At 48.3% G+C, this 13,767-nt stretch overlaps 1 protein-coding gene across 1 annotated transcript in view; it reads right to left on the bottom strand.

Annotated features, from left to right (window-relative positions):
• Positions 1-13,767, bottom strand: part of JPH3 (junctophilin 3) — a 166,614-nt gene that overhangs the window by 119,031 nt on the left and 33,816 nt on the right. The window lies entirely within an intron of this gene.

Here is a 13,767-nt window from a genome sequence, read left to right as displayed (position 1 = left end):
TCAACTGTAAGGAAAGAGAGCAGGGAGACAGAGCTTGGGAACTGCTACCCTAGAACAGACTAAAAACCCATCTATTTTGGTCGCTGGCCTCCCACAGCCATCAAAGCTGGCTGGTACATTACAAAAGGTTTCTTTCTATACAGAGCGCTTCCCATCCGAAGAGCAGCAGAAAGAAGCAGCAATCGAGAAAAAAAGGCTCCATGTCTAGAGACCCGACTGCAAATTACAACAGAAATGTCCACCTGCACTCCGACACGTGCAGGAGCATTTACCCGGATTATTTTACAGATATTTAGGAGGTCTCCATGGGCTCTTGCAATCTCGTGGGTGCAAAAGCGTGTGCAGTTTTAAAGGCCTCTGTTTAAAAGTCTGAGCTATAAGGAACAGTCTATGGGAAGGTGTAACATCCTATTACATTTGTAAGCATGCAATACATGCCTCTGGAGGGTACTGTCCTCCTGGCATTCATGGCCTGAACTTCTAGGAGCAACATCCTTTGTAATTTTATCACAGTCCTCTGTACTGCAGAGCTTGATCTTAATTCTTAGAGTGCTTAATCCTTTCTGGATGATCTGCAAGCCCAAAGCATCCACGCTACTGAGTGTGTAACGCCGACAGGCGGACGTGAACCTGGGACCTCGGGAGCTTAGTGCATGAGCCTCTACTGCTTAAGCTAAAAGCCAGCTGGCTCTTGGCTAAGGCTGCAGAGCAAACTCGTCTTTCTTTCTGTAAGTGATCTGGGTGCCGCTACATGGGAGAGTGAAGTAGTGAACCAGCCTCAGTAGGCATGTGGGTTACATGTGCAGACGTGTTTAAGAACCCAAGGAGACATGCCTTCTTTTGCCAGCCACAAAGGGACGATGCACGCCGGGCAGCAGCAACGGTTTGCTAAGAAGCTACCCACCTTCTCTCAGGCTGCTACCAAGATGCTGCCAAAAGCATTCTGCCAAGTGTGCCGCTCCCTGAGCTCCTTATAACGGGGTGGGCAATAATTTTTGCAGGGGGGGGACACTTCACAGATTTTGATAGGTGGTCGTGGGCCAGCTCCGGAAGGGGGGTGGGGCTGGTGAGTGTGAGAGAGAAAGGGAGACACTTGGTGTGTTAGACAAACTTTGGGACACAGATTGAGTGTGGGTGGCACAGAGACGGGAGAGTGTGTGTGGCAGTGATTGTGTGTGTGGGGGGGCACAGAATAGGTGTGTGTGTGACTGACACAGAGTGTGTGTATGCTGGCTACGTTTCCGAGAGAAGCCACGCTCTGTCTCTTTAAAGGAATCTGTCCTGCTCAATCGTCTCCTCTACTCCTGTTCTGCACTCTTCTGAGTCATAGGCTTCAGACTGGAGCAGCTCTGTTGATTGCGTGTCTCCATGTATGATTAGGGTTGCCAGATGGTTTAACCAAAAATACCAAACACCGCCCTCCCTCCCAAAAAAAACCACTGGGGAAAAAATTCTGTTGAGAAAAAAAAGGGGGGGGGGGGGGAGACCAAAGTTGTTAAGCAAAATAAATTAAAAAAAAAAACCCTCCTTCACGAGGAGTAACGGTAGTTCGAACTAGGAAGCCTAGTTCGAACTACCTAGTTCATGCCCCGTGTAGCCGCGCTGCACGGGGTTCGAAGCAGCGGGGATTTAAAAATGGCGGCTCCCCGCTTATGCAAATGAAGCCCGGGAAATTCAAATCCCGGGCTTCATTTGCAAGTGCGGTATGCCTACATTACCCCGCTAGTTTGAACTAGGAGGGTAGTGTAGACATACCCTCAGTCCGGCCCTGCATGCCGGGTCCTGAACCTAACTCCACTGCAGCCCTGCATACCCAGCTCCTACTACGTTTACATTGCAGAGCCACAGCGGGGCCCCTTATCAACTAATTGTGTAGTTGATACAAACTGTATCGACTACTCCATTAGTCAATTACCCGCTTCGTTACATCCTTAATTCACATTGTGCAGAACTCCCGTCCTGGGCTGTAAGGAGCCAGACTGTCCAAGGGATTCAGGCACTTATCAATGTTGCTAGCACCTACATGGTGTTACAGAGCACCTCAATGTGTTAAATATCTAGCTGACCTGTCAGCAAAAATACAATCCACATGAATAACAAAAAACAAAACAGGAATTCAACATAAAACAGGAAATCATAAAAATCCAGCCAGTCATGTCTTCCCTCCTGAGGCTCACAAAGGAATGCCCCCTGCTCTCCCAAGCACCTCAGTTTAAAGAGTTAAACACTTCCAGAAAAGCAGCAAAGCTGGGGCTACTTGGGAATGGGAGGAAGAGAATTCCAAACTGTTCCTTACTCGGGTCTCTTCAATCTACCAGTGGCCCCGTCCCTTCAGGATTTGTCTAGATGGGGAGATCCAGGAAAATTAATCTGAATTAAGAGGATTAATTAAACCACATTCAACCCTGTGTGAACCCCCTCATTCAGAATGAAAGTGCCCTTAATCCAGTTTATCTTAATTCACTTCCAAAGTGCATTAAACTACACCAAATGAAGGCCACTTTAATTCCAAATAACAGCATCCACATAGGAATTGAATGTAGTTTAATTAAAATTCACACCTTCACTTAATTCAGATTAATTTTCCTGGATGTCCCCATGTAGACAAGCCCATAAACTGAAGTGGAGTTCTAACATAAGCTCTTCTGCTGGTCACAATGGAGGCATCCTGGCACATGCAGAGAGGTGTCCCAGGACAGATGGCCCCAGGCCAATTAGGGCTTGATAGGTCAAAACCAACACCTTAAATGGCAGGCAGTGAAGATCCCAGAGCATTGGCGTGGTGGGATGGGGACCAGTGATGGCTTATAACAAAGGAGCTGATGCGCTCTGCGCTAGCATTAGCCTCTGAGTGGGTTTAAGGGAGAGCCCCCATAGAGCACTCTGCAGTCATCCAATCCAGAGGCAAGGAGTGAGTTACAACAGTGAGAGTCCTAATGTGAAAGAAAGGGGCACAGCGCTGTAACCAGATAGAAATGAGAAAAAGCCACCCTGGCTACTGATGCTGTTGGGAATGTAACCAGACCCCCAAACTGTGGGCATCAGAACAAGCAACGGACATAAACCGTCCGGTAGAACCTCAGCCAAATTCCCTGCTTGCTTCCTCCCAGCCCATCACCCTCACCTCCACTTCATCTCAACTCTCAGCAGCCCTCTGTGAGCTGGACAAGTCAGATATTAGGTGGAATGTCACTGGCACACTAAAAGCCCGCCAGGTGTACCCTCCCTTTTGCTATAGCCTTGCCACATCCTGCCCCAAGGAGAAGAGCAGAAAATAGGTCCTCCAAGCAGACTAGAGAGGCTACTTCTGCTGCAGCCAATCAGGGCCCAGCGGGTTGAAATAAAAGACGCTGCTAGACCCGGGGCTGGACCCAGTTACACCAGGGGACTGACTGGGAGGACCGCAGAACCTTGGACAGCTCCTTGTGTGAGCCGGATTTCAGACCTGGTGGAAGTTCAGAACCTGAAGACTAGATGTAATAAGACTACAGCAGCTGCAGTACCCTGGACAGAGGGAGGCGAGACTTTGACAAAGCCCTGAGAGAGAGGGTTGGTCAGAGCGGCTTCTCTGGGAAGTGGCCCAGGGGGCAAGATAACAGTGGACTGCAGAGATACTTAGCAGGCAACTGCTATTTACAGGATCCCTGGGCCGGGACCCAGAAAAGTGGGTGGGTCTGGGTCCCCCGCAGCCCCACACTAGCTAGAAAAGGGGGGATAAGAAGAAGCCTAGTCCCAGACGACCGACCAGAAAAGCCATTGGAGATACCTCCACTCCCAAAGGGGTGCTCGCAAGAGGAGGAGCCCCTTAATGGGACCCCACCCACATTCCCTCCAAGAAGGGGGAGGGAAAGAGCAGGCAGATGCGATTTACTAAGGCTTTATTGGATTAGTATAGGACAAGAGAGAGAGGAGAGACAGGATTATGGGGGGGGGGGAGAGGAAGAAATGGGAGGGAGGAAGTGGAAAGGGTTCAGGGTCTCATGGTGGGTGGGGGGATTCAATGAACAGGGGTGTTGGCTCTGTACCCCTTGGGAATGCTGATGCTGCAATAAAAGACATGTGACATATCAGCTGACTCAGGCTTGTGGTACAAGATGAACCTCTCTGGTCCGGCAAGATCCATGCTCTGGCATGATTTTAGTAGCCGGATGTCCGCTTAGCATGGGTGTGGGCAAGTTTCCCGTGGTCCCATTCAGTTTGTTTCCAGCCACCAGCCCTGGCTCTGTGCCGTTATTTAGCTCCAATTTACCCCTCAATGTCTTCTCTGAGCCCAGCAAGCCATGGAAGTGCTGGTCATGTGGCTAGACACTATCGACGCACTGTGGTCTGGCAAATTCACTGGTTTGGAAACGGTCAGGTCCCCAGGGTGCCGGATGAGAGAGGTTCAATACTTGGCTGCCTCCACGGCTATACCATTGCTTCCCTGGTCGCCGGGTCTCACAGGTCAGGTTCAAGGCTAAGCATCTACAATACTATCTACAGCCCCGTGCTCCCGTGTCCACGGAGCTGTGTTCTGAGATGTTGGGCTGCAGGCTTTTATCACAGGGTAGCAGCTGAAGAGCTGAAAGCTAGTGCTCTGAGGAGGAGCCATCCCTCCCCTCTTACCAGAGGCTATAAGCTTCCAGCCCCAGTTCCTCTCTCTCACATTCAGCTTCCCCAAGCTTCCTTTGGGCCCTGAGAAGCTGAGAGCAACCAGTGTCCTCTGGCCAGGTCTCCTCCTCCGTCTTGGTGTGCCCCTTGCCTCTGGGGCTGGCACCGGGCCATTTTGGCTGTTCACTAGGGATGTAAGAGTTTAATCAGTTAACCGATAAGCTAATGCTCATTGCTTCTGGTTAACCGTTAAACTCCCATGGAGCCGGGAGCCCATAGTAGGGCAAGGCCAGCAGCACTGGAGCCCACAGGCAAAGCCAGCAGCCCTCAAGGCCGATGGGGCCGGCAGCCCGCCTGTCTCATTTAACTGTGTAGCCAATTTAATTTTAATTGGTTACACAGTTACTATTTTCAGGAGTTTTTACATCCCTACTGTTCACTTCAAATGGGAAAGGTCCCATGCAGTGCGGTATTCTTGGGGCTGATGTCTGCCCTTAATAGGCATGTTTAGGGCACCAGGTGATGTAAAGGGGCCTTCGCACAAAAGAGATTGGCCTCTGGGGGTCAGTAGCAGAGTCAGGAAAAGTTCCTACTTCTGAGGCCTAGCCCTCTGCTGCATCCCAGTGCTGCCCCCAGAATAGCCTTGCTAGTGAGGAACGGTCCTTACTTCAGTTCCAGCTGTACAGGTATTGCTCAGTCACTCTCAGGCATAGCCAGGTTGGCAGTGAACGCCTCCCTGGGGTTATCACTGCGGGAGAAAGCTTTGGGGAACATGATCAGGGAACACCCTAAGGGCTAAAGTCAAGTTAAGCTACGCAACTTCAGCCACGTTAATTGCATAGCTGAAGTCGAAGTAGCTTAACTCGGCTTTAGGTGCGGTCTACACAGCAGGAAGTCGAACACTCTTCCTTCGACTTCCCTTAATCCTCATAAAATGAGGGTCACAGAAGTCAGAAGCCCGTTATTTTGAAGCAACGGGCTTGCAGTGTAGATGCACACTCTGTAATTTCGAAATAAGCATGCAGTGTAGACATAGTATAAAGGAAAAGGAGTGAATTCTCCCTGAGCCTTCTTGCCCAAGCCTGAAACTCCTTAGGAATCATAACCTGGCCCCAAGCAAGACATTAGCTTCTGGTCCTTGCTTCCTCTTAGAAGCAGGATTGAGAGCAAAATGCAGATCCTAATTTCTCCACTTCCCAGCCACTTGTGGAATAATTTGTGTTCTGTGCACCACGGCATGCCTGGATGCACACCGCCAGCAGAAAGAAATTCTGCTAATCTGCTGCTAATCATCTGGGCAGCATTTCAATCTGACCATTCAAACGCTCAGTTTACAGGGAACATTGGACTGGCCCCTTCGTTGCTTCCTTCCTACATTCTCAACGGCAAGAGCAGGTGCAGAGGAGCAAAGTCACTGCCAATGCAAGGAGGAACAAGGCACCACGTGGCACAGCTACACAGGCTGTCGGCTTCTCTGCTCAAGTTCTCATCTCTCCCCCGGCTGCCATCCGAGTCGCTTGACTCAGTTTCTCACCCCACACAAGCCCCTTGACCTCCCTGTATCTCAGTCAATTCCCAGCTGAAAAATTGGATTATGACAGATAATAGTAATAAATCCCGGTCTTTACTGAAAACCAGAGCCTGCCCTGAAGAGCAAACTGGAAAACGACCAGGGAGAGACAGAGCAAGCAACACGGCAAATCTCAGAGGGCCCTCGGGGAGCAAACCGGCTGCACGAAGTTACAAGCAGAAGCAATTGTCAGTGTATTTCTTTAGAGACGTGCAGGACGCAGTGAGACGGCAGCCTCTTTTTCCAGAATGACCAGGCCAATGTGTGGCCTTAAAACCCATTTCCAGAACTGCATGTGGGCCAGCTGCAATGAACAATTGCTCACCGCGCCTTCGTGGGTTCGGTTTGACTTTTTTTTTTTTTTTTTCCAAAAGAAACCCCGAGAGAACGGGAAGACACAAGGGCAGCTTTCCCATCCAGCGGTTTCCTTCTGTCATTCTATTCCTGGCGCAGCAGAGCGTGAAAGACAAGCCGTGTCACTCCCCCACTGGTAGCTTTTATTTATATTGTCCTGTGGTTGTTGCCTTTCCCGTCGCGAGACAGGCACCTTGGATTTTGCTGCTGGGAACTGGCTGGAAAGCATCTCATCCCTGGTGGATGGAAATATGTACTGGCACTAATGAAAATGAGCAAACAAAAGATTGGGAGTGTGTTTTGGGGGAGTCCAGCTACCCCCCCCCAAGGAACGCTCATTTATTTGTCAAGACTGTATGCTTTTTCAAAAGCCTAAACATTCCAACAGCTGGACGTGGACAGAGGAAGGCTGCAGCCTCTTAGCCATGCAATCTCCTCTCTCTCCCCACCGCTCTGTTCACACCGCCTGCCTGCCAGCTGGAATGCCACCCCGTCGCATTTGCACAATGCTGCAACTCTCAGAGGGCGAGGGAGATGGTTGGAAATGGATCTCTTGATAGGAAATCTCCTGAGGCTGCTCTCGTTTGCACCAGGCGCCCGAACCAGCTGCGGAATCGCCAAGCCGAACCAGCTGCGGAATCGCCAAGCCGAACCAGCTGCGGAATCGGGGAGCTGCAGAGGGAATGTAAAACAACCTTCCCTCCTCCCCACACCACTTTCCCTCCCGGGGACTTGGATCCTGTGCTGGGCACAACCGGGCTGGACAAGAAGATCAAGGCCTGCATCTCAGAAATGCCTTTCCTGAGTTGTACCAAACTTCCTAGCCATGCTGTCTCCAGGGATGAGATGCCGAGTGTGGACTTCCAAAAGGATCCTTTTGGGGGGAGGTCAGAGACAGGAGTTGAAAACTGGGCTTAAAACTGGAAGCCAGCTTGAACCTTTACTAGGATGTGGCAGCTGCTGCCGCATAATGAGCGCCGCTGGCACAAAAGTAGCACAGCAGTCTGATCCTATGAGGTTTGAGGGCCCTCCGCTCCCAGGAACTTCAGTGGGAATGAGAGTTCATTTCACTGGGCCGAGCTATCAGACACCAGACTCTACCAACAACTACTGATGTCAGAGGGGTTGCCCGGGTGTACATGGAGCCAGAACTTGGCTCGTGCGAGGGGATGTGTACCCCACACAGGCTAAGGTGCACCTGGAAAGTGAGTCCGGCATAATTAAGGATGAAGCCCAGCTGGGGAAGGTGCATAAAGAAAAGCCGCACCGCTTCTAAGGAGGCAGAGGGAGTAGGGATGCGAACGTTTAACCGATTTACTGGTGGGGGCTGGAGCGGGGGAGGGTTGCTCCAGTCCAGTGGTGGGCGGGGGGGGGGGCCCTGTGAATGCAACCCAGAATCATATTTGCTTTTTTTGCAACAGCATCCCACTGTTGACTCATATTCAACTTGTGGTCCACTATGACCCCTAGATCCCTTTCTGCCGTACTCCTTCCTAGACAGTCACTTCCCATTCTGTGTGTGTGAAACCGATTGTTCCTTCCTAAGTGGAGCACTTTGTATCTGTCCTTATTAAGCTTCATCCTATTTACCTCAGACCATTTCTCCAGTTTGCCCAGATCATTTTGAATTATGACTCTGTCCTCCAAAGCACTTGCAACCCCTCCCAGCTTGGTATCATCTGCAAACTTAATAAGCGTCCTCTCTATGCCAATATCTAAATCTCTGAAGATATTGAACAGAATACATGCAGGACTCCTGGGGTGATGCCTGTGTGATGTAGTGTCAGGACCTTGCTGGTTGCTGTGTTTGGGCTGTGGATGACCCCTCCTGGCCTCTGTCTGTAATCACTGCCCAGCGGGGGGCGCCTTGAGGGCCCCCATGACAGTGACCGAACCGGTCTTACCAGTTAAGAGAAGGGAGGGAACAAAGGAAGTGAGTTTCAGGGGAAGGGGCAGTTGCTGGCTGGGAAACATGAAGGAAACAGCCTAAGCGGAGCTCTGGAGGGTCTTGGGGGGGGGGCGATGGATCTCCTAACCCAAGGGATCTGAGGCATCCTGGCCCTGACTCCTGTAACCACATCACGTCTAGGCTGTGCTGTATCCTGGAGAAGCAATAAATCCCCTCTATTCTACTGGCTGGCGGAGTTTAGTCTTGCTGCTACGGAGCTGCAGGACCTGGGGGAACCCCGACTCACCGTCACACCCTGTACCCCATTATTGCAAAACATGCCACGTGATTATTTCAGCCTGTAGGACCCCTACTTCAATGCTGGGATAATGGTTCAATATTGATAAAGGGTGAACCCTCCCCCCCCACACACACTGAACTACTAGCAACTCTTCCTGCAACTCCCAGGTTATTTGTGATAGTCTTTCATGGACCCAGCCTGATCACGTTCATATTTCATGAGGACTGACATGATCACAAGCCAAGGTGGAACGGGAAACAGTTCTGATCCAACAGCGCTAGCAATCAGCCCTGCCAATGGCACACAATAACCAGAGCGTAAGAACACGCCAGCCACTCTCCCTGATGCTGCTGGTCCGACACAGACGACCCTTTGCACTAGGGCCTCCTGCCAGCCCCATGGCTTCCACAAACCCCTTTCTGTGCCAAGAATAAGCCATTCGCTGAGGTCTCCAGGGAACGGCGATGTGGAGTCTCTTCAGCCTGGCATAGCCCGTGCAAAAGGGCAAAGGAGCAACCATGAGCCAGCCCTTGGGCTTCAACGTTGAAAGGAAATGCTCTCTTGCTGCATTTTTTTGTCAAAAGCCCAGTACTTACTTCAATAATACCACTAGAGCAACAGCCATTTGCTTTGTAGCGCTTTCAGAGTAATCAATCAATGCAAAGTGCTTCCCGGAGCATGAACGGCATGGGAGTAATGGAGTGAGTGCATTTAGGAAAATGCAGCGTCCATTAGATACATGGTCAGCAGCCTCCCGGAGGATGCTGTGGACACCGGGGTCATGTGGTTAGGACTGATGCTTGACGGCAGTTGCTGAAAGAACAAATGCATGAAAGGTGAAGGTTAGAATCTTAACCACCCCTGTTGTGAAACGAGCCATGCAAGTCAATGGGAGTTTGGCCATTCACCGCAAGAGGAGCAGGCGCAGGGCCAAAATTATTCTAATTTCACACATGTTGGCTTTCCAGGGGGGTAACGCTATTGACTATGAGGGAGTTACATCAGCAGCCCTAAGACTGGTTTTAGCCATGGGTGTGTTAATGCTGAATGCATATTATATTATGTTCTTTGACAAGCTTTGTGAATTGGGGGAAGAGGTAGATGTGGTATATCTTGACTTAAGCAAAGCTGTTGAAACTGTCTTGCATGAGGTCATAAACTAGGAAAATGCAACCTAGATGGAGCTAGTATAAAGGCAGGTGTAAAACTGGTTGGAAAACCATTCCTGGAGAGCAGCTATCAGTGGTTCACAGTCATGCTGGAAGGGCATAACGAGGACGGTTCCTTCTGGGCTCCGTTCTAGGTCTGATTCTGTTCAATATCTCCATCAATGTCTTACATAATGGCATAGTGAGTACGCTTATGAAGTTTGCAGACAATACCGAGTGTGGTTGCAAGCGCTTTGGAGAATAGGATTAAAATTCTAAATGATCTGGAGAAACAGTCTGAAGTAAATAGGATGAAATTCAATTAGGATGAATCCAAAATACTGCACTTATGAAGGAACAATCAGTTAACACACATACAAAATGGGAAGTGGCTGCTTAGGAAGGAGTACTGTGGAAAGGGAGCGAGGGGTCATAGTGGACTACAAGCTAAATATGAATCAACAGTGTGATGCTGTTGCAAATAAATAAATAAAGTCATTCTGGGATGCATTAACCGGAGTGTTGCTGTAAGCAACTCACTAGAAGAAATTCCAGGGGGGACACAAGGTGACCCAGCACACCCCCCTCCCCCACCTCCATCACTCCCCCTCAAGAAAGAGCCCGGTCCGTCCGGTACAAAAACTCAGAAAATATCATGTGAAATGTCCGGTATTTTCTGTTTTTCCTGGCATGGGCATTTGCCAGAAAACGTGCAGCTCAGGCTGGCTGGGGCGGGGGGAGGATGGAGCATCCTGGGCAGACTTCAAAATTACTGCCTTAAAAGGGCAATGCCTGCTCTTAAAAGGGCAGCCTTTTTGGGGGGGGAGGGGGGTCAACAACTTTTCCCCTGATGTACCAGCACCTTTTTTTTTTACATTGGTCTGGGAATTAAAGGGGCTGCTCAACAAGTTTTGCTGATTTTTGGGGGGTTGGGGGGGGTGAGGGTTTCTTAAAAATCAAAAAGGGGGAGTGATGCAAAAAACTTTTGGAACTACTGCTCTACCTCCTGCTGATTAGATTTCAATTGGAGTATTGTGTCCAGTTGTGGGCAGTGGCACCATATGTCAGAAAAGATGTGGACAAACTGGAGAAAATCCAAAGAGCAACAAAAATGATTAAAGATCTAGAAAACATGAGCGAGGGAAGATTGAAAAAATGGGTTTTTTGTCTGAAACAGAGAAGACTCAGAGAGGACATGATAACCAGTATCCAAGTACGTAAATGGTTGTTACAAGGAAGAGGGAGAAACATGATTCCCCTTAATCTCTGATGATAGGACAACAAGCATTGGGCCTACGTTGCAGAAAGGGACATTTATGCTGGACATTAGGAAAAACTTCCCAACTGTCAGGGTGGTTAAACACTGGAATAAACTGTCTAAGAAGGTTGTGGGATTTCTATCACTGGAGATTTTTAAGAGCAGGTTAGACAGACACCTGTCTAGGATGGCTTAAGGAATTCATAATTCTAAGAAATGGTAGGAAGGAGACCAGCAAAATAAAGACAATGCATTTCAAGAAGACAGATTTTAGCAAACTCCAGCAGTTGGCAGGTGATATCCCATGGGAAGCAAATCTACAGGGAAAAGCAGTTCAAAATTGTTGGCAGTTTCTCAGAGATATTATTACAGGCCCGAGAGCAAACTATCCCGCTGCTTAGGAAGCATAGGAAGTATGGCTAGAGATGATCCTGGCTTAATCAGGAGATCTTCAATGGTCTAAAACTAAATAAGAGTCCTACAAAAAATTAGGCCACATTACAAAGAATGGATATAAACAAATAACACAAGTATGTAGGGAGAAATTAGAAAGACCAAGGCATCAAACAAGATTAAACTAGGTAGAGATATAAAGGGTAAAAGAAAATATTCTATTACATTCATTTAGAAGCAAGAGGAAGACTAAGGACAGGGTAGGACTATTATTCAATGTGTGGGAGAGGAAGAGAGAAAAAACAGAAAATATAAAAATGGCAGAGGTGTTTAATGACTTCTTTGTTTCAGTTTTCACCAAGAAGGTTGCTGGAGATTGGATGTCTAACATAGTGAATGCCCGTGAAAAGGAGATAGAATCCGAGACTAAAATAGGAAAAGAACAAGCTAAAAATTACTTAGACAAATTAGATGTCTTCAAGTCAACAGGGCCTGATGAAATGCATCCTAGAATACTCAAGGAGCCCATAGATGAGGTATCTGAGCCATTATTCGTGATTATCTTTGAAAAGTCATGCAAGATGGGAGAGATACCAGAAGACTGGAAAAGGACAAATATAGTGCCCATCTATAAAAAGGGAAATAAAGATCTGTCAGGGATCATCTAGATAATACTTAGTCCTGCCATGAGTGCAGGGGACTGCATTAAACAACCTCTTGTGGTCCTTTCCAGTCCACATGCCACTTCTTAACTGCTGACACTCCCAATGTCCTGCTTGACATGACTGGAGTCTCAGAAAGTAAAACAGACACTTTGCAACCATATAAACAAGGGCTTTTGATCTTGTCTGCTTGCCCCCAGATGAGGGGGAACTCCTCCAGGCTGTAAGTAGCTTTGTATAAAGACCTTTCCTTGTATTAGTTCTAAATTCACCTTTCTATAGCCCTTGTTCTCGGAGCTAAAATTCACACTCCCCCCACCCCCATGCAAGGAGCCTGATAGAAGTGCCGGCACCGTTTACACCCCGTATTCAAGGCTGACATGGGGCTTAAGTAAGATGTCAGGATCTGTGGAGTCTCTGTGCTGGAGTGAACATCGCCATGGCTGACAGCATAGAAAAGGCGGAAGGGATCGTGTTTTTCACTAGACCATCATAACTCCGTTACGTTGATGTTGTCATCGGCACTCCATACTGCTTAACAATTTTCCACATTGTATCCCTATTTACACTACCAAATGCTTTTTGAAAGTCTATGAAATTAATACTGAGGGTTCTTGGAAATTCATTCATGCTTTCAATCACCCTTCTTCAAGTGAAAATCACATCTGTGCATGAACAACCTGACCTAAAACCAGGCTGTTCCTTGTGAAGAATGGTACCCACTTTTCCTTTCACCCTGTTTAACACAGTCACAGCTATGACTTTTCTGGTGATGGCAAGAAGTCTCACTGCTCTCCAATTTGGGCAGTTGCCAAAGTCTCCTGTTTTTGGAAGCTTGATGATAATGCCAATTGTCCACTCTTCTGGAACTTTTTCTTCTCTCCATATTTTATTGCATAATGAGGTCAGAAAAATGGGTGAAGCAAGGTCCCTAACCCAAATTATATGTAAGAGAAGACATCCATGGCTAAGGCATGTGGTAGGAATGGATCATAATCGACTACCGATTATGGCTCTCAGTTGGAAGCCAGAGAGGGAGACCTAGGATGACTTGGAAGCATACAAGTATCAACATCATGGAAAAATTTTAATTTGAAATGGGAGGACTGAGGTCAGATGGCAGCTGATAAGCAAACATGGAGAATGTGGGTAACCCAGAGTGCTGAAAATCACGGGACAGACTAAGCTCTAAGGCAAGATCATCATAGCTAACCTCATATCCCTGTGTGCAGTCCCCTCTAATGCCTCCCCTGTGAAGGACTGAGTTATCCTGGCTAGTGCTCTCTCTGTTCCTGTGTCAGTAAGCAACAGGCTTCTGAAAAACACAAATTAGCAAGCAAGGAGATCACATGCGCGCGCACACCAGAATAATTTGGGAAGATAATTGGAGGTGGGGAGGAGGGGAATACTGACATGCCCAAAGATGGATTGCTTAGAATATTCCTCCTGACGATAGCAAGATCTTCAGCTGCATCCGCAGCAGATGGAGTGCGAGAGAGGAAACTGACTCACTAGAAGTAAAAAAAGAAAAGATGGTGGGACAGTGGGAGAGGGGAGGGGAGATGAAGAAAACGGCTGATTCTTTTCCTTTTCGTTTTAGCAA

Source organism: Pelodiscus sinensis, chromosome 12, assembly GCF_052426305.1.
Source record: "Pelodiscus sinensis isolate ZL-2025 chromosome 12, ASM5242630v1, whole genome shotgun sequence".
Lineage (NCBI taxonomy): Eukaryota > Metazoa > Chordata > Testudines > Trionychidae > Pelodiscus > Pelodiscus sinensis.
The sequence above is the reverse complement of the archived record's forward strand: the minus strand, read 5'-3'. Positions and strand labels throughout refer to the sequence as shown.